We start from the raw sequence: 23,119 nt of genomic DNA, 5'->3' as shown, positions 1-23,119 counted from the left end.
TAGCATCACCTCACTTTCTGTGGGGTTCTATTTATATTCTTTCTAAACATCACAGGCCCTTTCATGTGTCTGTTTTCAGCAAAACATCATGTGTCCTCTCACAACACAGTTTCCAGCAAAACATTACATTACACGACTGAGTTTTTAAAGAATTCAGAATCTTCCACTTCAGATACCTCTAGATTATGAAAGCAGATGTTCCTTTTCTGCCATCTACCCAAACTGAAGTTAACTAGATTCCTTCCTATAATTAAGACTATCAAAGACTCTATAGGCAATCCTTTCTTTCATCTGTGTGTGTACCACATTTCATTTGTTTGTAGAACAGACATTGTTCAGCAAATTTTCACCACATCATGGAGAACAGGTTTCTTTTGAGACAGTTCCAGTGGTATTACATTTATTCTTACAAAGGTCAAATTAATTCTATGACCCTCACAAGAAACATTAGGCTCAACATAACTACTTACAGAGAATGTCCACTACCAATTTTTTTTCAAAATAATCAAGTATTTTTCTTTTCCCTATAGATTTTTTCTTTAATTTTAGGGTTGAAAAGCAGAGTCAGAAAATTTATAGTAAATGATTATTTCTTTATTTGGCATAAAGCTTAGGATAGCAAGACTCTCCTATTATTCCAGTTGAACATAGTGATGATAAACATTTTAAATTATTATTATAAACTATTAAATACTAAATAATATCAAATAAGTACATTTAGTGATGCTAAATCCATTCTTATATGTCATAGTTCTATGCCATTGCTGTGAAGTAACACCATGACCAAGGAAACACTTATAAATCATTTCATTGGGGGTGCCTGTTTACAATTTTAGAAGGTCAGTCCATGAGCACCATGGCAGGAAGCAGACAGGCATGGTACTAGAGGTGTAGCTGTGAGTTTTATATTGTGGTCCTAAGGGAACAGAGAGAGAGAGAGACTGGACCTTGGTGTGGGCTTTTGAGCCCTCAAAGCCCACACCCATTTACACATCTTTTCTACACCTTCTACAACAATGCCATAACTCTAATACTTCCAAGTCAGTTCTAATAACTGGGGACGAAATCATTCAAATATATGAGCCTATGGGGGACATTCTGGTTCAAACCATCACATCAGGTGTGAACTGTATAATATATGCTTAGCCAAGAGAGATCTTGTACTGCTCAGCCACAGGGTTAGTTCAGAAATATCACATCACCCACATTAGACCAATTATGAAAACACAACTAAAAACTGGCAAATGGGTTATCTGTCCCCCCAAAATTAGTTCTGTGATGGTACAAGTTTGATGATTTTGAAGGAATTAAGTGATCACAATAGGAAATAGAGACTAAATGGTAGGAGAAAGTAGACCTTTCATGTGTCTTCCAGGTTATGATTCTAGGCTCTCAGTGAGGTGAGTCAACTGTTTTTCATGGGAAATGAAATAAATGCATTAAGCTTCACTACTGAAAGACCATTCTACAGTAGAGAAATATTTCAAAACATCATGTAGCTTACATATAATACAGCCTGGGAATTTAAAGAAAAGAGTTCAACAAACGTATTTTCTTAAAACGTGTTTTGATAGAAAACAGTACGTTTGAGCTCAGGACAGAGATGAAATATCACAGCTGTATTAGTCACTTTTTGTTGCTGTGATGAAATACCATGACCAAATCAACTTATAGAAGAAAGAGTTTATTTGGACTTATGGCTCCAGTGGAATAAGTATCTATCGTGGCTGAGAAGGTAGCAGCAGGAGTAAGAAGCAGAGAGATCGGCATGCCATGAAATCTCAAATCCCACCGTCAGTGACATAAGTCCTAGAGCAAGACTACACCACTTTCCCAAATACTGCCAGAAGCTGGCAACACTCTCATTCAAACCACCATAACTGAATGCATGTAGAGAGTAGTTTTTAAAAGCAATAGAGCAGGTTTGGTTGAATCTCAAGGACAACCCATCCCTTCCAGAGAACATTGGATCAACAGTTACTTCTATTGTTTTGGTCAACGTTTTTATTTCCTCAGATGAAGCGATGACTTGAGAGCTGTACCTAAGCTTTACAAAAGCATGACTGGTGCTGAGCACAGAGTTTTTCTATTTCTCTTCTAACTATCCCTATGACTAGGCTTAGGCCTGGAAGCTTCTACTCTCCATAATATTTAATCTGCTATAAGCGTAGACCTTGAAGGCTTCACTTTCAGTCTCTGTCTGCTAACCTAGGTCTACAATGGGTTCTGTCTCCAAGACGTATTCCTGAATAATCTCATTCTTTCTAGTTCTTTCTGGACTCTGGCTGGTTCAATGAAGCTGTTCTGACGCAAACTCCTGTCCACGCTGACTGATTCAAACTTCCTTCTCTCAGCTTCTTACTGAATTGCTCTGTTCAGAAAAACTGTCTCTGAGCTGCACTGACTGCACAGACTGGACAGATGAACTGAACTGCAGGACCTCAACTCAATTGAATGGCACTCAACTGAACTCCACCAACCTGACTGTACTCTGAAACCCTACTGTATTCCTGTACTTTACTATACTGTCCTTCCCTCTCTGGGTGCTGTTGTTTTTTTATTTTAATTTATTATAATTTATTCAGATTATGTCCAGATAGCTATCTCTTTGCTTGTATCTTCCCATTCCAACCCTCCCTCTTCAGCCCTACCTACCATAGACCTTTGACAGAAGGGGACCTTCTCCCCCATCATACGACCATAGCCTATCAGGTCTCATCCAGATAGCCTGCTTCCCCTTCCTCTGGGTGTCCACTGGGCCTCTCCACCAAGGGGAAGTGATCACATAGGGAGGGCACCAGAGTTCATGGCAGAGGCAGTCCCCACTCTCCCCACAACCTTGGAGAATGAGCTGTCTGTCCATTGGATATGTCTTAACAGAGGATATAGATTTACTGCATCCATTTTCCTTGGTTGGTACAACAGTTTGTGAGCCCACCCCGCCCCCTGGATTCAAATCTACCTTTATGGTCTTCTTGTAGGGTTCCCGAACCCTCTGGGTCCTTCCATTTCCCCATTCTTCCATACCACTCTCAGCACTCCATCCAGAGTCCAACAGTGAGTTCCAGCATCTATCACAATCCCCTTTTTGTGTAGACTCTCTCAGAGGACACTTATGTTGGGGTTTTATCCACTTATAAGTGAGTATATACCATGCATACCTTTCTGTGCTGGGTTACCTCACTCAGGATGATCTTTTCTAGTTCCACCCATCTGTGTGCAAATTTCAAGATTTCTTTGTTTTTAATAGCTTAGTAATATTCCATTGTGTAGATGTACCACACAATGGTTAAGGGGCATCAAGGTTTTTTTCCAGATTCTGGTTATTACAAATAAATCTGATATGAACATAGTTGAGCAAATGTCCTTGTTGTATGATGGAGCGTCTTTTGGGTAGATACCTAGGAGTAAGATGGCTGGGTCTTGAGGTAGCACTATTCCCAGTTTTCTGAGAAAACACAAATTAATTTCCAAAGTGGTTTTATAGGTTTGCACTCCCCACAGAAATGGAGAAGTGTTGCCCTTTCTTCATCTCCTCACCAGCATGTGCTATCACTTGAATTTTTTATCCTAGCCAGTCTAGTAGGTGTCCGATGGAATCTCAGAGTCATTTTTATTTGTATTTCCTTGATAACTAAGGAAGTTGAGCATTTCTTTAGGTGTTTCTCTACCATTCAACGCTCCTCTGTTGAGATTTCTCTGTTTAGCTCAGTACCCCATTTTTTATTGGATTATTACATTTGGTGGTGTTTAATTTCCTGAGTTCTTTATATATTTTGGATATTAACCCTTTGTCAGATGAAGATTTTCACCCGGTCTGTAGACTGTCGTTTGGTTCTGTTAACAATGTCCAGTGTCCTTTGCTTTGCAGATGCTTCTCAGCCTCATGAAGTCCCATTTATTAATTGTTAACATTACAGCCTGAGCTAACACCTCAGCCAAGTGGCTGGATACAAGACTAATTCAAAAAATCAGTAGCCCTCCTATATACAAACGACAAATGGATAAAAAAGAAATTAGGGAAATCACGCACTTCACAATAGCCAAAAATGATATAAAGTATCTTGGTATACCTCTAACTAAGCAAGTGTGGAAAAAAGAACTTCAAATCTCTGAAGAAGATATCAGAAGATGGAAAGATCTCCTCATGCTCATGGATTGGGAGAATTAACATAGTAAAACTGGCTATCGTAACCAAAGCAATCTACAGTTTCAATGCAATCCCTATCAAAATGCCTACACAATTCTTTACAGACCTTGAAAGATCAATTCTCAACTTCATATGGAAAAACAAAAAACCAGAATAGCTAAAACAATTCTGTACAATAAAAGATCTTCAGGAGGAATCTCAAGCTGTACTATAGAGCAACAGTAATAAAAACAGCATGGTACTGGCATAGCAATAGGCTGGTTGATCAATGGAATCAAATCAATGGCCCAGAAATAAACCCGCAAACCTACAGACACTTGATTTTTTTTTTTTACCAAGAAAGCAAATCTATACAATGGAAAACAGATAGCATCTTCAACAAATGTGGCAGGTCTAAATGGATGTCCACATGTAGAAAAATGCAAATGAACCCATATTTATCATCCTGCACAAAATTAAAGTCCAAGTGTATTAAAGACCTCAACATAAAATCAGAAACACTAAATCCATTAGAAGAAACTGTGGGGAAGAGCTGTGAACTCATTGGTGCAGAAGAGAACTTCCTGAACAGTGTTGTTCATAAGTAGCTTCTCTTTCTACTGTTCTATTGAGTTGGGCATATCCTATCTCTGAGTCACTGCCAATTTTTTCTCTGGTTTGTCATTTTGACCCTCAATTAGACATCATTGTTGGGATGAAATGACATATCTCCAATTTTAAAGGGGGATTACTCTCAAATAGGAAATGAAATAAATAATAAAGTAAGAGGATAGAATAAATAGCATTCTTCTCATGGCTCTTAATTGTTTTTTAAATCTTTTACCTGAAATAAAACAAAATGGAAAAAATCAGAACTATTTTAAATTAGCCAGGAAAGTAAATTTTCTATAAATTTTACTCCATTAGGAAGTCAGAGTTAGGACTAAACAACACTGTTTTGTTTTATTACTACATCTACTCCTATTAATTTCTTACATCACAAATTGATTTCTTCTCATGCTGTCTTATGCCTAGGGTCATGTTCATGACTCATATTTATACGAGTAGCCAAAATATAATCAACATAATTTAAGGTCACAACCTGAATTAATATCAAAATCTCTGTTTAAGTGTATAGCAAAATGCCAACATTAGCATGAAGCAATAAAGTGCACAACTTTTTACCTATGTAAAATATATCTCTCTATGTCATAAAACAGGAAGCTTGCAAAAGATCCCATTAAAATAGTCTCCCAGATGATGAAAACTTTTAAAAACCCAATATTGTCCTTTTAGTTTTCAAAATCTTCAAATCATGAGGACAGTTTAATTTCTACTTCTAAAAAAATTGTTTTAAAACACATGTTTACCTCACATTAGGTGTTTACAATAATAACAATGAATATAATTTAGGTCACAAGGGCTTTCAGATCCCAATAGATCCAAAAGTAAGATATCACTCTTCAAATATAGGCAAATTAATTCAGTTCTCTGAAACTGACAGTGTTCATAAAAAGAGCATAATAATATCCTACCTCCTTAAGCTGAGAAAATGAAATAAAATACAGTTCACATAAAGGATACCTTTCTCTTAACACATAATTCTAGGGCACAGTAAAAATTTGTAGCAAGTAAGAGTAAGGAAGGCAGAGAAGCTGCTTGAGTCCAGTGGCGTGTGTATTTGTGATGAGCATCACACTTTTTTAGTATAAAGATACTAAAACGTAATATGGTTTGTGATTTTCATTTAAAAGTTATAATTTAATTAATAATGTGATATGATTGTTAGATGAATCAGACAAATCTGAAATTGGACAAAGTTTACTTCACACCACTGTGGGAATCAACAATTTTTTCCACAAGATGGCTGCAATAGTAGAGCAATAGCTCATCATAATCCAAACAGGCCAAACTTGTGGTAAATATAACTCCATTTCAGAATCTCATAACAGATACCCCTATAGAAATCAATTTAAATCTTCATTAAGAAAACAATGTAAATAGCCTGAAGTCAAAGGCAAATGGAAATTGTAAGACGTGTGCAAAAATTAGGGAATTCAAGAAACACGTCAGATGACATGTCTTGTCTTGCTGTATAAATGAGGGAAGGGGGTAAAGTTTTTCAATAGATCACCTAAATTCTTCTTCAGCTCATTTATTATGAAGATCATTTATTCCTTACAAGGCTGCATAATGCATGCACACAGTTTGCAATTACATAATCTTTCCAAGAGATTCAGTGGCCTGAATAAACTTTGATTGTAAAATTTCATCATACACATTGAAAATATAATCCCATAGTATTGAAATTTTCTTTTGAAAAAAAAAAAACCAAGCACACTGGTATGTCCATGTTTTCAGAACTGTATTTTATGTGTATTAGTTGTGACTGAGCTCTACAATTCAGCAATTTTGTTGGTTGTGAAAGTTATATTCGTGTATTTAGAACATATGTGTGAGTGTGTGTGTGTTTGTGTGTGAAATATACATGTAAATGGAAACTTGATATGTCTGATGAATAATAAGGAAGTAAAAGAAAATTGTTCAATTAAAAAAAGTTGTTCAATAAAATGTAATCTCAGGTTGAATGTGAAAAATTACCACAACATACATAAGAATATATTTAAGTAACTTATAAATGTGACAGAAAACAAAATCCAAAATCAACCTGATATTATTTGAGACATGTGTACCTCACATTAGGTGTTTACAGTAATAACAGTGAATATAAGTTAGGTCTTAAGAGCTTTCAGATCCCAATAGATCCAAAAGTAAGATATCACTCTTCAAATATAGGCAAATTAATTCAGTTCTCTGAAACTGACAGTGTTCATAAAAAGAGCATAATAATATCCTACCTCCTTAAGCTGAGAAAATGAAATAAAATATAGTTCATTATAAAGGATACCTTTCTTTTAACACATAATTTTAGGTCACAATATAAACTTGTAGCAAGTAAGAGGAAATAGGCAGATAAGCTGCTTGAGTCCAAAAGGCTCACTCGCTCAGTTGACAGCCCAGGAGGAAAAGGCTAGAGAAGCCAAGGCCAAATGCTTGCTAACTCAAAGCTCAAAAAGCCCCAAACTCCAAAGGCCAAGGAGCTGAGGAGTTCAAGAGCTGAAGAGCTAAAAGCTAAAAGTCCCAGAACTCTCCTCCTACTTATACCTCTCAGCTCCATGTCCACTCTACTCTTTAATCCCTGCCAGCTGCTTTCTTGCTCTGCCTCTTGACCCAGTGTTAACTTTTTTAAATCTTGTGTACAGAAAGCTCTTAGGTTAAAGGTGTGTGCTAGGGCTGGCTGAGCCACAACTTAATCAACTCTTTGCAATAAACAGAAAGTTCTGGGATTAAAGGTGTGTGTTAGGGCTCAACCGCACCAAACAAAAGGCAGGGTTTTACAGGTCACATTCTCAGGGATCATAATGGGATCAAATATCCTGCAACAAAACACAGTATGACTAATGCCTTCAAACAAACAAAAACAAAAAACAAAGAAAGAAAGAAATGCAGTGAAATGGTTTGGTTCGGTTTGGTTTGGTTTGGTTTTTTAACATTCAATTTATATGAATATGTGTTTCTTTTCATTCCAGGTGTGGGATATGGGCTGCTTCAGATTGTCCACAGCAGCTAACTATGATTTGTCTCATGCTCTGGCAGGAGTGTGATTTTTGCCAGATGCAGATAGTTTACATTTGGAATTCTGAGCACTCTTCAGAAGGTATAATAAAAATGCCAGAGCCCTAAGTGATTGAGGCAGCTGATGTTGTTTCACCTCATGCTGTTCCTGGTCCTGTTCCTGGTTCCTGGTTGCTGGTTGCCCCTGTTGCTCTTGTTGATTGCTATTTGCTGGATTACTGATTGGAAATACCCTGATGGTGAAGAACAAACTCACCCCAAGGAACTCATGTCCCCAGTCAATAGGTATTAGTCTAAAAGTATGGGACACCCCCTTTCCCTCTAACATTCTTTCTCTCCTACATAGTGTTAGGAGTTGGAAGGGATAAGAGTGGTATAGGGAGGTAGGAAAAAGGACCTTAAAAAGTAGCAAAAAGCCTGGAATCATCTGAAAGCTTTTGTTGTTGGGTTTTTATTTTGTTTTGTTTTGGGTTTTGTTGTTGTTGTTGTTGTTGCTGTTGTTGTTGTTGTTGTTTTGGTTTTGGTTTTTTGTTTTGTTTGTTTGTTTGTTTTGTTTGTGTATTTCAAGACAGAATTTCTCTGTGTATCCTTGGCTGTCCTGGACTTATTGTGTAGACCTTCCTGGACTCAAACTCACAGCTATCCACTTGCCTTTGACTCCCTGAGTTATGGGATTAAAGGTGTCCACCACCACATGCAGTTTATATTAAACAGTTTTATCACTATGCAAACATCAATATGTATATTCAAATAAATTTTAATGGCAGAGCTTATTACACACATATGCTATGTGATGTAGCTTCACCCATTATCTCCTCAGATTGAACTTGAATTTTGTTTTATAACAGTTTTATAAATTACATCATCTATTCTTGTGTATGTAATGATAATTTTTCACATTAAAGCCAATTGTTTTAAAATAATTTATTAAATAACCTTTTACACATTATTCTTCATCAAGCTTATCAATCTTCTATTCATGTGAAAATCTGTCTCTGAGTTTTTCTGTTATTACCCAATCATCTTATATTTGTCACTGTATTTGCTTCCTGAATGATTGTTGAAACATTACTTCTCATATGATTTTTAAGTCACTTTACAAATCTCTGTAGAAAATAAAACCCTTGGATTTGTAATGGGGACTACATTGAAGATATAAAGGAATTTGAAGGAAAATTGTCATTGTTATAAAATGCACACTCATCAATAAGCATGCTACATTTCTCCACTTGTTCACATTTTCTTTTACGCCTTTCTTATCACTTTTTTCTATTTTCAAAAGTTGGTAATATATCCTGCAATTCTGGAATTCTCAATGCTTCAAACACTGAAATTTTTTTCTAGGTTGCATCCAGAGGATTATAGTATATGCAATAGAAAAATTCCTTTTGTCTCTTTCAGTTCCTAAAGCTACAATTACTTGTGATGACTTCATTTGCTGCAATACAATTGAATAAGGGATATAATATAGAAATAACTATTGTGTCCCAAGTTCAGCAAAAGAAAATAACTATTAAGGAATAACCTTATGTCTCACTCCTCATCTTTGTAATGATTTCCTTCTCTAAAGTACCTGCTGCCTCCACTTCATAAACTGGTAGAGATTAGGAGAAGAAATCAAGCCTGTGGTACTCTATATTAGGCTCTGTTCCCTTCAAATTTTTTCTCTTTGGAATTCTGATGCAGACAGAGGGAAGCACCAAGTGTTTGAAGCAGCAAGTTCAGCTCAGAGGAAAGAATTAGGAGTTGATATGGCAGAATACTTACATCACTTTCTCTTTCTTCTATTGAAAACACATTTTTTTTGTACAATATATTCTGACTATTTTTTCCCTAACTCCTCTTAGATCCTTTCCACCTCCCCTTCCACCTAAACCTACACCCCTTCTTTCTCTCTCATTACAAAACAGGCATCTAAGATGCCAATAATAAGAAAAGAAAAAGTACAGACACACAATCTAGAATAGAACAAAACAAACAACCAGAGGGAAAGAAGGAGCCAAAGAAAAAAGCAGCACACACAGAAAAATGCAATAAAAACATAAAATCAGAAGCCAAAATATATAAACAAAAGACCTATAAGGTTAAAAATATGTCCAAAGCATTAAGAGAAAGAAAAATCCCACTGGTGCAGTTTTCTGTGGGACATCTGCTCAAGGCATGAGGCCCAGTCTTAAGAGTGCTTTGCCTACCTGTTCAGACTCTATGGAGAAAATCCTCATTTTTCCTTTGCCAACAGCTATGGCTTATTTATGCTGGAGATAGCTTCTGAGTTATGGGCAGGGGCTTGTGTCCATTTCTCTCAACACTGAGACCTCGTGTGGCTTAGACCTGCACAGGCTCTGCATGCTACCACAGTTTCTGTGGGTTCCTATGTGCATTGGACCTGCTGTGCCTACAAGGCCTTATTTCCTTGGTGTTTTCCATCCCTGTTGGCTCCTAAAGCCTTTCTGCCTATTTTTACATAAGGATTCCCTGAGCCATGAGCACTGAGGTAAGAGATATGATTACATCATATTCTTAAGAATCTTTGTCAGTAATAAAACTAACTTCTCTGTTCTGTTTCCTTGTTTATTTTTTCCAAAATCAGAAAAAGGATAGCTGTTTCATTCTTCTGAACTGAGACTATACCATTTATTACTAGGCATTTAACATTAATTTTAAAAGATTTATCATTTGGTGTGTATGTTTCGTCTCCATGCACTTATGTGTACCACACTTATGCCTGGAGCCTGGGAGCCAGAAGAGGGTGCTGGATCCCCTTGAACTGGAGTTTAAAATGATTGTTGAATGGCCCTGAACGTTCTGGGAATCAAATATAGCCCTCTGGAAGGGCAACCACTGCTCTTAAACACTGAGCCATCTCTCCAACCCTGTTAGTCATTATTTAAATATGTACTTAAATTAATGTATTTAACGTTTAAAAGAGATTACCAGTCTCTTTTATTTCTGATTCCTAAAGTTTTGTCAAGAGCAAATATTATATTCATTTTTTAGATGATTTTCCTACAGCTATGTAAATACTTATTTCTTTTCCAATTTACTCTTAGTATAGGAAATTATATTGATACACTGAACTATTCTTTTATATCTTGTATTTAAAAATACAAGCAGAAGATGAGAGCTACCCTTATTCTTCTATCTGAAGAAATGACCTCTAGGATGGAAATTTATTGTTCTTTAAATTTCTAAATTAGGTTAGTTATATTTTATGTATATAAATCTTTAAAGTGATTTGTTTTATTTCTAAATTAATATAGGATGGAGCCTTTAACAATATGCAAATATTTTAAATTTATTATTCCTTCATCTTTTGCCCCCATACTTACTGTATTTCTTGATAAAAATTTCATCTTTACTTATGAGTATATTTTATTTAAAATATACTTCCAACCATAAGTTGATGACATGTGACTATAACAGCAACTACTCCAGAGATGAAGGTGAAAAGTAAGTTGGAGGCCACACATATCTACATAGTAAGTTGGAGGCCAGGCCAGGGTATCGTTGGGAGACTTTATCACAAAACGTTTGCTTATACATACATACAATTTCAGAAGTAGTATGTATGAGGCACACACACACACACACACACATTTTATATATATATATATATATATATATATATATATATATATATATATATAGTTCATCACAATGAACATGAAGTTATTTTTATAATTAAAAAAACCAAAGCATTAACCATACTAGCTGTAACCCCTTGTTTGTCTGTTTGACTTGTTCATATCTTTTTAATACATACAAAGTTATGTATTAATCCAAAGGAGATTTATGTTAATATTTCAGTCCACATAGGAGGGAGATCAGTAATCTTGTTTGCCAAAGAAAATACTGAAATATCACAAAACTATGGATAGCTTACTTTGTCTTATACAGGGAGTTTAAAGATGTGAGTTAAGCATTTTGACAGAAAAAAAAACTATTACAAGTGCTTTAGCTCATAGCAGTAACATCAGAAAGTTTGTAAAGCGGAAAGAATAAGAGAGTAGCCAGAAAAGATATGGTGGTGGGGAGGAAATGCAGAAAGAGATAACACCATGCTAGGTTTAAAATGGAATTGTGGACTAACAGCTCTGGAAACTTAAAAAGGTAATAGATTCTTGCTTAAAGTCTGTAGAGAAAAATGAACCCTCGGCATGATTTCAGTTTTAGGACTTCTGACATTCATAATTATAAAACAATATGGTTTTTGTTATTTTATAATAATAACAGCTAATGAATTCCTCCTAAAGGTTATAGCTGTTTGATAACAGTGATTCAACAACAAATATCAACACATGTAAGTACTGGCAAATATATATATATATATATCTATGCTCTTTAGCTCACATTAATTATGATAATGCTTTATCTAGACAGACATGAAATTCAACAACTGTCACCTCGCTCTCCCTCATATCCCTTCCAACATGATGGCCCATGGATGCCATGTGTGAAAGCAGTAGATGTCTGTTCACATTAACTTGGTCACTATATCATTCACTGTACCCATTCAGCTTTAGCAGTTCCAATTCAGTCTCACAACTAGGAAGAGAGGGAAAGAATCTCTGCAGAGATTCACTCCAGAATTTTTCTTTAAAGTGCTGCTTAGCGAGGGTAGGGAAGACAGAAGGGAGTGTAGGCTCCTTGGTTGACAAGCTCATATATACCCAGTTTTTCCAATCGTAAAAACTTCTTTTTACTTCTTTTTAAACTGAGGGAAAATTATATTTTTTCCATTTAATATTTGTTTCAAAGTCACTACCCCCTTCCCTTCATAAGGCCTACTATAATCTGACAAATGGGTTTAATTTTTAGAAAATGAAGCATTTGGAAGGTAACCTTTATTTCTTTTTCCCCTCAGGCAAAGAAGCAGAATTTGCTACTTTTTTGGTGAAAAAAAATATAGGAAATAAATATGGACTATAAATTATTTGTCATGTCTACTGGCCCAATGGGCATTACTCATTGATCTTGAAGGAGTAATCAGAAGGATTTCCAGATTTTGTTTCTTTGTTAATGTAGAAAACAATAAAACTCAGAGAAAACACCAAAACTATTTTGCCTTGGGAAAGTCACTTATCTTCTTGGATCTCATCTTTCCACACCAAGCTGAGGTAACAGTTGCTGGACAGGGCTAGCTACTAAAACATGTAGAATGGCTGAACATATGCTAATATGATTATTTAATAATGATGTCAACTGCCCGTTAAATGGAAAAATTGCTTTATTTCCACTATTTCAGGTATGTACAAACAGGATCAAAGCCCAGATTGCTGCTCGAAATTATTTACAAAGTATTTAAACATTTGATGTCCTTACTATGATAATGTTGAGGAAGTACACTGAAGGTATCTTGTAATCCAGGAGAATAACTGTAATTTCCATAAGATAATCTTTGTTCTGTTGGCTAAATAGCAACATTCACAAAATGTGACCATGCCTGTCTTTATTCTCAGTGTCCCATGTACAATGCAAGATTCTAGAGGATGTATATTTTAATGCAATAAAATAACACTCATTATATGTACAACATATTATGTTATATAATGTTATATTAATTTTATAAAATAATGGAGTTTAATTATACCATTTTCATTTATATGTTTAATATGCCTTCTCTTAACATGTAGGGTGTGTGTGTGTGTGTTTGTGTGTGTGTGTGTGTGTGTGTGTGTGTGTGTGTGTGTGTGTGTGTAGAACACTGGGGTCTACAAAATCTTCATAACCTAATTTTTCTTATAACTTTTATATATGGATTGGTATGTAGAATACATCATCATAGTGGAGTGCATACACTCATGAGTGGCCGTGTGAGCATCAGAGGAGGACTTTGGTAACTCCATCTATTACTTTCCGTCTTATACCCTTGAGACAGTATCTTTCACTGAACTGGAACTTCACTCTTTCTGCTAGATTCACTGGCCAGAGAGCTCACATCCCTACCTGCCTCTGCCCTCTACTGCCAGCCAATCTTCTTGTGAGCCACAGAAATACACGTGCAAGACTTTTTATCTGGATGCTTGGACTTAAATCCATATCCACATGCTTGGAGAACAAGTTGTCTGACTCAGGAAGGTATCTGCTCAGCCCTCTTGACAAAGTGTTAACTACTGAGGATACTAAAAACAAAAGACATTAAGGCATTCCATCATCACGATGCTTGCATTTCATTGTAGGGTAAGAAAGGCAGAAAAATTTTTAAAAAATAATAAAATACAGTGCTACAGGATGACTCTGTGTCTCCCAAAAATCATGTGTTGAAATAATAACCTACGGGAGGGGAATAGGGTGAAAGCAGGAGGGAGGGAGAAATGGGAGGAGACAAGGGATAACAATTGATTTGTAATCTGAATAAATAAATAAAATTAAAATTAAAAATTAAAAAAGAAATAATAACCTATTGGTAACAATATTAGAATATAAACCTTTTTTTAACTTCTGATTTTTTTCTCCTTTATTAATTTATTCTTGTTACATCTCAATGGTTATCCCATCCCTTGTGTCCTCCCATTCTTCCCTCCCTCCCATTTTCCCCTTATTCCCCTCCCCTATGACTGTTCCTGAGGGGGATTTCCTCCCCCTGTATATGTTCATAGGGTATCAACCTTTTAATGGGATCAGACTATAAAAACTCTGCCCTCATTGGATTGGTATTCATTACAGAAGAACAAGATTGTTAGGGCCTCTCTTCTACCACATGTGCACACAAGAAAACTACATATGTGAGCCTAGAAACAGATATTCACCATACAGGACATATTCTGGCATCTTGATCTTTGGATTGCCTAATTCTGAAACAATGAAAAATAGAAATGCATTATATACAAGGCACCCTTTATACAAGATTCTGTAAAAAGTAGCCCGAGTAGACTGAAACACAAATAAATAAATTAAAGGAAATAGAATAGTCATATAAAGCAGTTGAATTTTGAAAGAGATGTCTTATAAAGGGGCTGTGTACAACCTTTCTGAAAAAATAACACTTGACCTAAAACACTTTAAAAACTAGATTATGAAAATTATATAGACTTCAGTATAGAAGAAGAAAAAAGAAGAAAGAACAAAGAGAAGAAGAAGAAGAAGAAGAAGAAGAAGAAGAAGAAGAAGAAGAAGAAGAAGAAGAAGAAGAAGAAGAAGAGGAAGAGGAAGAGAAAAAGGAAGAGGAGGAAGAAGAAGAAAAAGAAAATGCTGTACTTTTCAGACCATAAGATGCACTTTTCCCCGGCTTATGGTCTGATTCCTGTTTTTACGGGTTTTCTAGTTTTACTGCTCTACATACTGGGTGGATCTTATGGTCTGAAAAATACGGTAGATATGATCTCAGAATGCATCAAATTTAGATTTTTTTTCTTATGCCAAATCTGCTTGGTTCTCCACTCATAACGGTTGCTAAACATATTGTCCCCCGAATTTCCTCTAATTTAATGTCGGCTCAGACATTTAAAGATCATAAGAGCCATTGGGTTGGAGCATTTGAAGAAGGGCATTAGCATGATCTGCTCTACGTCTTTATGAGATCTCTGACAGCTGGCTGGAGAACGAATTGGAAGGGGAGACAAGATAGGAAATAATGAATATAACCATTATATTTCACTCCATGGAATCAGAGATCAATTGAGTGATCTGTAACTATTCTGGGTAGAACCAATAGTTCTTGGCGATGAATTGGATATAAGTAATGAGAGGGAGCTTAGATTTTTAACAGAACAACTTGAATCATGTGGTACAGGAAGTAGTCTGTTACATTATGCACCACAATATGTTTTTCTCTTTTGATTTACCATTAATTATAGCAGATGGAAATGTTCCTATAATGTATTAATTGTTTCATTGAAATACTAGTAGTTTAGGCTGGTTCTAGACAGCTCATTAGTCAAGTGTGTCTATTCAAAACAAATATTTCTATACCTCATTGCAGAATATCACGGAAAGGGATACTAATTGCTTGGTAACATTATCCAACGTTAAGAACTAGTTTATTTTGTAAAACGTTTTATGTGTAGTTTACTTAGTAAAATGTTGGATTTTTGTAATACACACACTGCTCACCTCTCCATCACTACACTCCTCAACAGGAAATACAGTTTGCAAAGCAAACACTTTAATGCCTTTAAGGTCATTCTTGGGAAAGTAATAAGATAGTATGCCCTCCTTACAAAACTCAAAAACAGTCTAGAGAAATAGAATTCACAAGTACATAAATATATATGTTTACAATAAAGTAATTTCTTTGATTACTTCAAAGAATTTCTCATTAGATGTGGCATATTTTATATGTCTATTCATGTGTTCCCCTTCTGAACATCCTTCAAAATAACAAAGATAGCTTTGAAGGAAAATAAGGTTAAAACAATGAAATAAGAATTAGTAACAGATGTCAATAGATGGTAAGGGACTGAAAGAAAATGAGTAAGTTGTAATATACCCAACTGATGAAAAGAGCTAAAGGACTTATCACAGTGAGGCAGACAGGTACCATCATCAGATCATGAAGGTGCCGTTTGGACAGCTAAGAATCACCCTCAGGAAACAAAGAATTGGCTGAGTGGCGGTCTAAACGGCAAAAGTATGTTTCAGAACTAGCCCAAAAATCTACATCCTTAGCCCACAGATACTTACCTCAAATTGCTAGACAATGGCATCTACAAAGGTATGGAAGGATTCATTCATCAAAAACTTAATCCAAGTTAGAAAACAGGGCAAATGGATATAAGACCACACCAAGAAAAATAATGTTGAAATTGACTTGCTGAAAAATGAGTTCATAGAATTCTCTCTCAGCTTGACTTTTATTGTATCAGTAGCAGATACCTGGTAAAAGTGTGATTAATCTCAAGGAAAAATGGACAAAAAAATAAATAAGACACCTATAAGCCCCAAAAAGAAATTCCCAACTCTCTCTATGTTTTTTTTTTAAATCATACTTTCCTACATCATAGTTTCCAACTAGTTTCTTTGCCATACTTCTATATTTGAATGACTTCTATAAACAGAGATTTGGGGAAACTCAATAATGCAAGAAAAAAAAGCAATAGTAAGAAGTTGGCAGAAATAAGTATGCTGGGAAGCAGTAGAACACACGTATGTGCCTGGCTGCCCACGTCCACATGATCTCTTGTGCACACTGCACTCTTGTTCCAAATGGCATGAATTTTTCTCCATGTTGGAAGCACACTGATGTCCTGAGTCTTTACTTTAAAATGAAATGTTCATTTCTTTTTGTGACCTGTTTCCTATATTTCATACGTTCTTTTCTTCATTCCAAATCAATCGATTAGCTCTTTACTTGTTTTGTGGAACCTACTAAAAAGGAGGGCTAGTGAATTGAGGTAGAATGAAGAAAAATGAATTCTAGGAAGCAACCAGGCACCCATCTCAAAGTTTGTATGAATGCACAGACTGGAACAGTGCTGCCCAAAACATCATGTGCATAGAATGAAGCCATAAAGGCTGCCTCAGAGGCTTTCTGATTTAAAAAAAAATGCAACTGAATCACTGAAAAAAGCAAAATGTTATTCCTCTAGAAAGCAAGACTTGGATGTAGGCCATGAGTAAATGCTGCTGTTTGTTTTAAATAAGAAGATATTAGTATTACTGAGATAAAGATTAAAAATACATTCTGAAAATGTGAGAGACAGACATTAAATTCCATTGTTCTTGCTCTGATTGCAGCTTGTAAGGGCATTATTTAGTCTATTGATACTGCTTTAAGGCTATGATCCACGACATGATTAAAATTTGATCAGTAGTGATTCGTGATGAGGAAGTTATTTTTCCCAAACCCTAAGAGCATCTTTTTTGTCTTTGTCGATTTCTTTTAGAAAATAAAATCAAAAATAAATAGGGCTGATTACAGTCTGTTAAGAACAGATGGATAATGTTCCCATCAGGAAGTGGACCAAATGGACATTTTTTTTTCTCTTTCCTTTTTATGCTCATCATCTGCATTGGATGTAAGAACAGGCATATATACATATTCATAATGTAGATATTGACAACATTCCTAGACTACAGGTTCAAATGAAAAGGACAGTTTTATTTTCCTTCCAGGGACAATATACAAATGACAAAGCAATCTTCACATTTCTTAATGAGATCCCAAGGTAGTCGTGATGGTCTCGAAGGTGAAACAATTGAATAGCTGAATTTAAGCTAAAGGTTCTTTCCTTTTCACTTTTTTAGAACTTTCTTGTGTTCAAAGAAAGAGTGTGGCATGTAGAATACTGGACAACTGAGAAATAATGCATTTTCACATTTTTGGGAACATCAAGATGTATTATCAGGAGTTCAGCATTGATTAATGATACCACAATGAATACCAAAGGGAGCAAAGAGATTTGTCACTTATTACAAAGTGTAGCCACATTTGTTTTGGTTTCGTGCTGTGGGTCCACAAAAAGAGAGTCATTACTTGCTGAATGAAATATTGCATGCCAGATATTAATAATAGGGCATCTGGTGCTCCCCAGCTCCCTGGATTATCATCTATGCATGCAATTTCAGAAGAGGATTGAGTGAACTGTTTAGGAGTTTAGAATACTTGAAGTAGTAGCATTGCCCAGGGCAAGACATTGTCCCCTCAGGCCACAACTTCATTGTAAAACTGAAAATGTCCCTCAGGCCTAACTTGAATCTTTCTCTATCCCAGATTTATTTTGCTCCCTGCTTTTGGTGGGTCAAGGGGTTATTTTGTTACTAATATATATATTCATCACTGTCTTCCATATGACCAATAGTGGGTGCATAGAATCATATACTTAAATTTCTCCAATTAATTTGACCTAGAAGAATGTTTTGCTCTCTATTCAAGAATGTAAATTTAAGCAATCACAACTAATAGCACATCATGAATACTAGTACTGGAGAAGTCCATGCGTATTTTACAAGAACTTAATAAAGAGAATTGAGAATGTAGAGGATGCAACTGCTTCTAACCCATGCACTCTCAGCTCAGGTTTAACTTGAACTTTCTAAGGTGTTACATTGTTTCTAGTCTGTTTTATGTAACTTTACAGATATATGATATATTGCCTGTTTTATTCCTATCATTTAAAATTTTTCATAAACACACAGAGAAACACTAGCATGATTTCTAGAAATTTTGTATCAAAATGATTATTTTACTGCCCTACTAAATAAAATCCCAAAATCCCTAACAATTTGAGTTTATGACTTACATAAGAAGTAGATAAGAAAATTATGTGGAGAAGTAGATTTTGTTGTTTGGTTGGGTTTTTTTTGGGGGGGGGTGATTTTTTTTTCTTGGCTGAAATGTTGAACCAAATATCTAAATCTAAAAGGGAGAAAATTATCAGCCCCAAAGAAAACAAAACTTAAATCTTTAACTACTCATGGTAAAAAATAAATTTACATAAAATGTATTTAGGAAATAACCAACAAAGAAATAAAATGCTTACTCATCAGTTCATACTCACAGCATTCTCTTTTTTTTTTTTTTTTTTTTTTTAGACAGGGTCTCTCTGTGTTAGCCTTGGCTGTCCTGGACACTCACTTTGTAGACCAGGCTAGCCTCGAACTCACAGCGATCCGCCCGCCTCTGCCTCCCGAGTGCTGGGATTAAAGGCGTGCGCCACCACGCCCGGCTCACTCACAGCATTCTCAAAGGTGCGTCATGACATTGAATATTTGTCACTGCAGGTACTGAGGCAGGAGGAATTTTTATGATCTTAGTCTTCTTATTATAGCTTCATCACTAAGAAAGCCAGAGCACTTACATTTCAGAGTGTGTGACAGAACTTGTGACATTGACTTTCAACATGAGTATCTACGACCTTACTGCCTGCATATCCATTTAGTCCAAGAGAACTGCTTATCCTGAGAGAAATCTGCTATTGCCACCTTCCCTACCCAGATGTTCACATGGGTAGAGCATTGGACCTTCTTTATCCCAGATTGTCTGTACACACATGGCAGTGGAATGTGGCTTAATACACTGCCCTCTTTCTTGTAGATTATGTCCATGGAGTAGGAAACACACACACACACACACACACACACACACACACTTTTATCTATTTTTATAAAGTTACTCTTATTTTTGCTCATTCAACTCTGAGTAGAATGAGGAAAGAAACTGGTCAAGACTGGACACCTTCCAGCAAGAACTATCCATCTCTCTTGGATGTGGGTTTGGGGGAAGCAGATGGAAGGACATATGCAGCACACTAGCTTCTGTCTCTCCACAGAAAATTACGGCACTGAAGTCAAAGAGAAGAAGAGCCCAGTAGCTGGGATATGAAGAACACAGCACACTTCAGACGGAAGTAAAACATTCCAAATGAGAGCTCACAAAGACCAGGGTGAGGAAAGTGTTAACATTCAACCAAGTCAAACCTGATCCATTGGTTCCTGTCAAAAATTTCCCATCTCTAGCACTTTGCGACCTTAAAAGCCTCCCATAAACTTGTGGGTTCTAGAACAGACATTTGGTACATTTAAAATTAATGAGATGCATAGAGAGAGGGAGGCAATAAATTCAAAAGTATTCAGAGAAAAGGTAGATTAGCTTAAGACAGAATGAGAAGGGGCTTCACTGATGTCCAAGGGAGTCCGTATTCTCTGAAGATTCTGGTTTCTCAGTTAAATTCCCAATGAGAAACAAACTTGATCTCTTTTTTGTGCCGTTCTATGTGTGTTTGTTAAGTGTCTAGTGTTTAGAAGCAGTTGGACATGCCCATGCAATAGGCTTATACTCTAACCCGTCAAAGAGCTTAGATCCCAAGAGCCACAATATTTCATGAAACTCAGGGGCTGTTCACACAGTGCAAAGGGAAGGGAATTCTATAACATGAAGGGGGTTCCCTAGGTGAGTATTTGAACTAGGATATTTCAGAATGTCTAGAGCATAGTGCAAACTAATCAGGCTGGTGGGAGGCTAACAGAATCCCAAGCGGTTTGATCCAAGTCATAAATTCTATGATGCGACTAGCAAATAGACAGAAGTCAAATGTAGCTATATTTGCAGAAGTGTGGGGGAGAAATGGGAGAAACTTCCCCCTTAAGAAGCATATAGATTAATGAAATTCACCTGACCAAGGAGAGACCCAACACCTACTATGAGGAATGTAGGTTCTAAGTTAAAATGAGCAATGGAAGACAGCTACTTGAAGAAAGCACTACAGTAGACAAGTGTTATGTTTTCAGATCAGGAATTTGTTAGATAACTTGCAGGTTGGGAAGTCAGAAAATGTACACATTTGTAGATGTAGGCAATCTGCCTCTGAGGAGTAATCACTATGGTTGTACCCAGAACCTTTGCCTCCTTGTGTGCCAACATTTATTTGAAGATAAATTTGCAAACAAATACAACAAGGCCAATCTGATGGAGGCACATCTTCATTGAGTGTCTATCTTCTGCAGTATGTTAAATTGACCACCAGAATTAGGTGAATTTTGTATGATTTTAAGAGTAGGAACAAAATATTTGTTTACTATTTCCAAGCAAACGTATTCTAATTAACCATTACAAACTCTTCCTCTTTTCAAATTAGTTGATGCTTTTGGCTACAAGCTGAAGTTAAACTTAACATCTGAAAGCATGGATCAACTTAAGGTCCTTCAAAGCACAAACTTGGTTTTCCTTTATGTACCTATGCCAAGCTCAGTCCTATACTGCCAACTGTATATAATTTCTGGCACACACCAATGTGGCAGGATTGTTATATTTGAAAGTTAATGACATTGGTTTTTACCATTAATGGAAGAAAAACTTGGAATGTAAGCAGAGCTAGATTGATTATTTTGCATTTTCCAGATACATGAAAATTTTAGCAGCAGCTTCGTGGTAGCTTACAAGAGTAAGGTTTCCCAATCATAGTGAATCATAGACTATTTTAAAATTTATGTAACTATAATTACTATTGTAATAAGATAAGATTAGTTTCTATGTAGCAGAAGATCTGGTCGATTAACAGTCAGAGAAGTAAGCAAAACTGTGGTTGCTGCCTTCAATGGCCAGTTGTGAATCTCAGAGCTATTCTTAGTTAAGCATTACAGGGACATCCTAAAGCAATGTTTTTCTGTTTTGTTTTCATTTGGTTTGTGACCCTCATAGAAGAGGATAGTGTCATCAAGAAGATATAAGATGAAAATTACCTACTTATAGGGAAAGTCTGCTGCTAAGAAAAACACCATTTTGGTGATGTGAATAAGGAAGAAAGGATGTTGACAGCAGGGTGGGATTTGACGAGTCACTTTTGTTACATATTTGAAATGCCCATTTCAGTAGACTCAAAGTGCTAATGCTACCTCAACAATGGTTAAATATCATAGTACATGATTATGAAGTGACAACTCTTTTCGATTGTAAACCCAACACTTTGTAAACAATGAAAGGGGCAGGAGAACATAATACATTCTATAAATTACAGGGGTAAAGTCTAGAGATAGAAATGACAGTGCTCTCCATCATGACAACTGTGAATGAACTGAGGTTTTGGGGCAGAAATGAATTGTAGCTACCCACAGAGAGAAAAAAAGGTCATCTTCACTGCACACAGGAAGGGGCTAGGAAGATACTTAACAATGAAGGTTGGGTTTCTGGTTAAAGAAGAAAAAAATCAGCAATTTTGTGACAAACTTGATGGTCTATATCATTTTTTAAGAAGAAAAAGTAAGATTATAGAGAGGTAAGGGATTAAGGGATAAGGTTAAAGATTTGAAGGAATTTAAATGTAAATAAAAACAACAACAAATAAAAACTTATATCTAAAAAGTTAATATACAGACAAGAGGATTTTGCAATGAATTAAAGTGCATATAAGCCACAACTCCCGTTCAAAGGGACAAAGCCATCACGTTGTTGGGATTGCACGAAGGTAGATAAGGAAAATCCTGAACAAGCAAGGATTTAAGCACAGTAGGAGGGAGTAAGAATGGAAGTAAGAAAGGACCTGGGATATTAGAGATCTCGATGAGAGCAGAATCTCCAGTGAGCATGGGAACCACACAGAGGACAACAACATGACAATACCAAAGTTGTGGCCACCTTCCTTCAACATAATCCTCCCAGAGCTTTATAAACATTAAAACTGAATAAAAGAGTAAGAAATTGTACTGCAAGATAAACAGATGTTAACCATCTTTTGATATCTCATTGTTATGGTAGGAAGGCCTAAACTCACTACGAAGAGAAAAATAATCTGATATTACAATTAAAACAACAGAAAGTGATTAATAGCCATCATCAAAATTAACTATGTCTCAAAGGCATGATTAATCAGTTCATTTTCCCTCTTTACCTAACCTACTTTATGATATAAATCAGGACCAGTAGAAATTATTAATATTCTCAGAACCCCAGAACACCATTAGATGAGTGTAGGTTTACTG

At 36.0% G+C, this 23,119-nt stretch overlaps 1 long non-coding RNA gene across 1 annotated transcript in view; it reads right to left on the bottom strand.

Annotated features, from left to right (window-relative positions):
• The window catches only part of LOC311595669, a 54,496-nt gene extending 35,019 nt beyond the window's left edge, over nucleotides 1-19,477 (bottom strand). The window contains exon 1 of the long non-coding RNA XR_014778529.1: nucleotides 19,381-19,477. This is a non-coding gene — a long non-coding RNA (uncharacterized lncRNA). The remainder of the gene's footprint in view (nucleotides 1-19,380) is intronic.
• Nucleotides 19,478-23,119: the final 3,642 nt, after the last annotated feature.

This window comes from Acomys minous (assembly GCF_964271855.1).
Source record: "Acomys minous genome assembly, chromosome: 4".
Lineage (NCBI taxonomy): Eukaryota > Metazoa > Chordata > Mammalia > Rodentia > Muridae > Acomys > Acomys minous.
The sequence above is the reverse complement of the archived record's forward strand: the minus strand, read 5'-3'. Positions and strand labels throughout refer to the sequence as shown.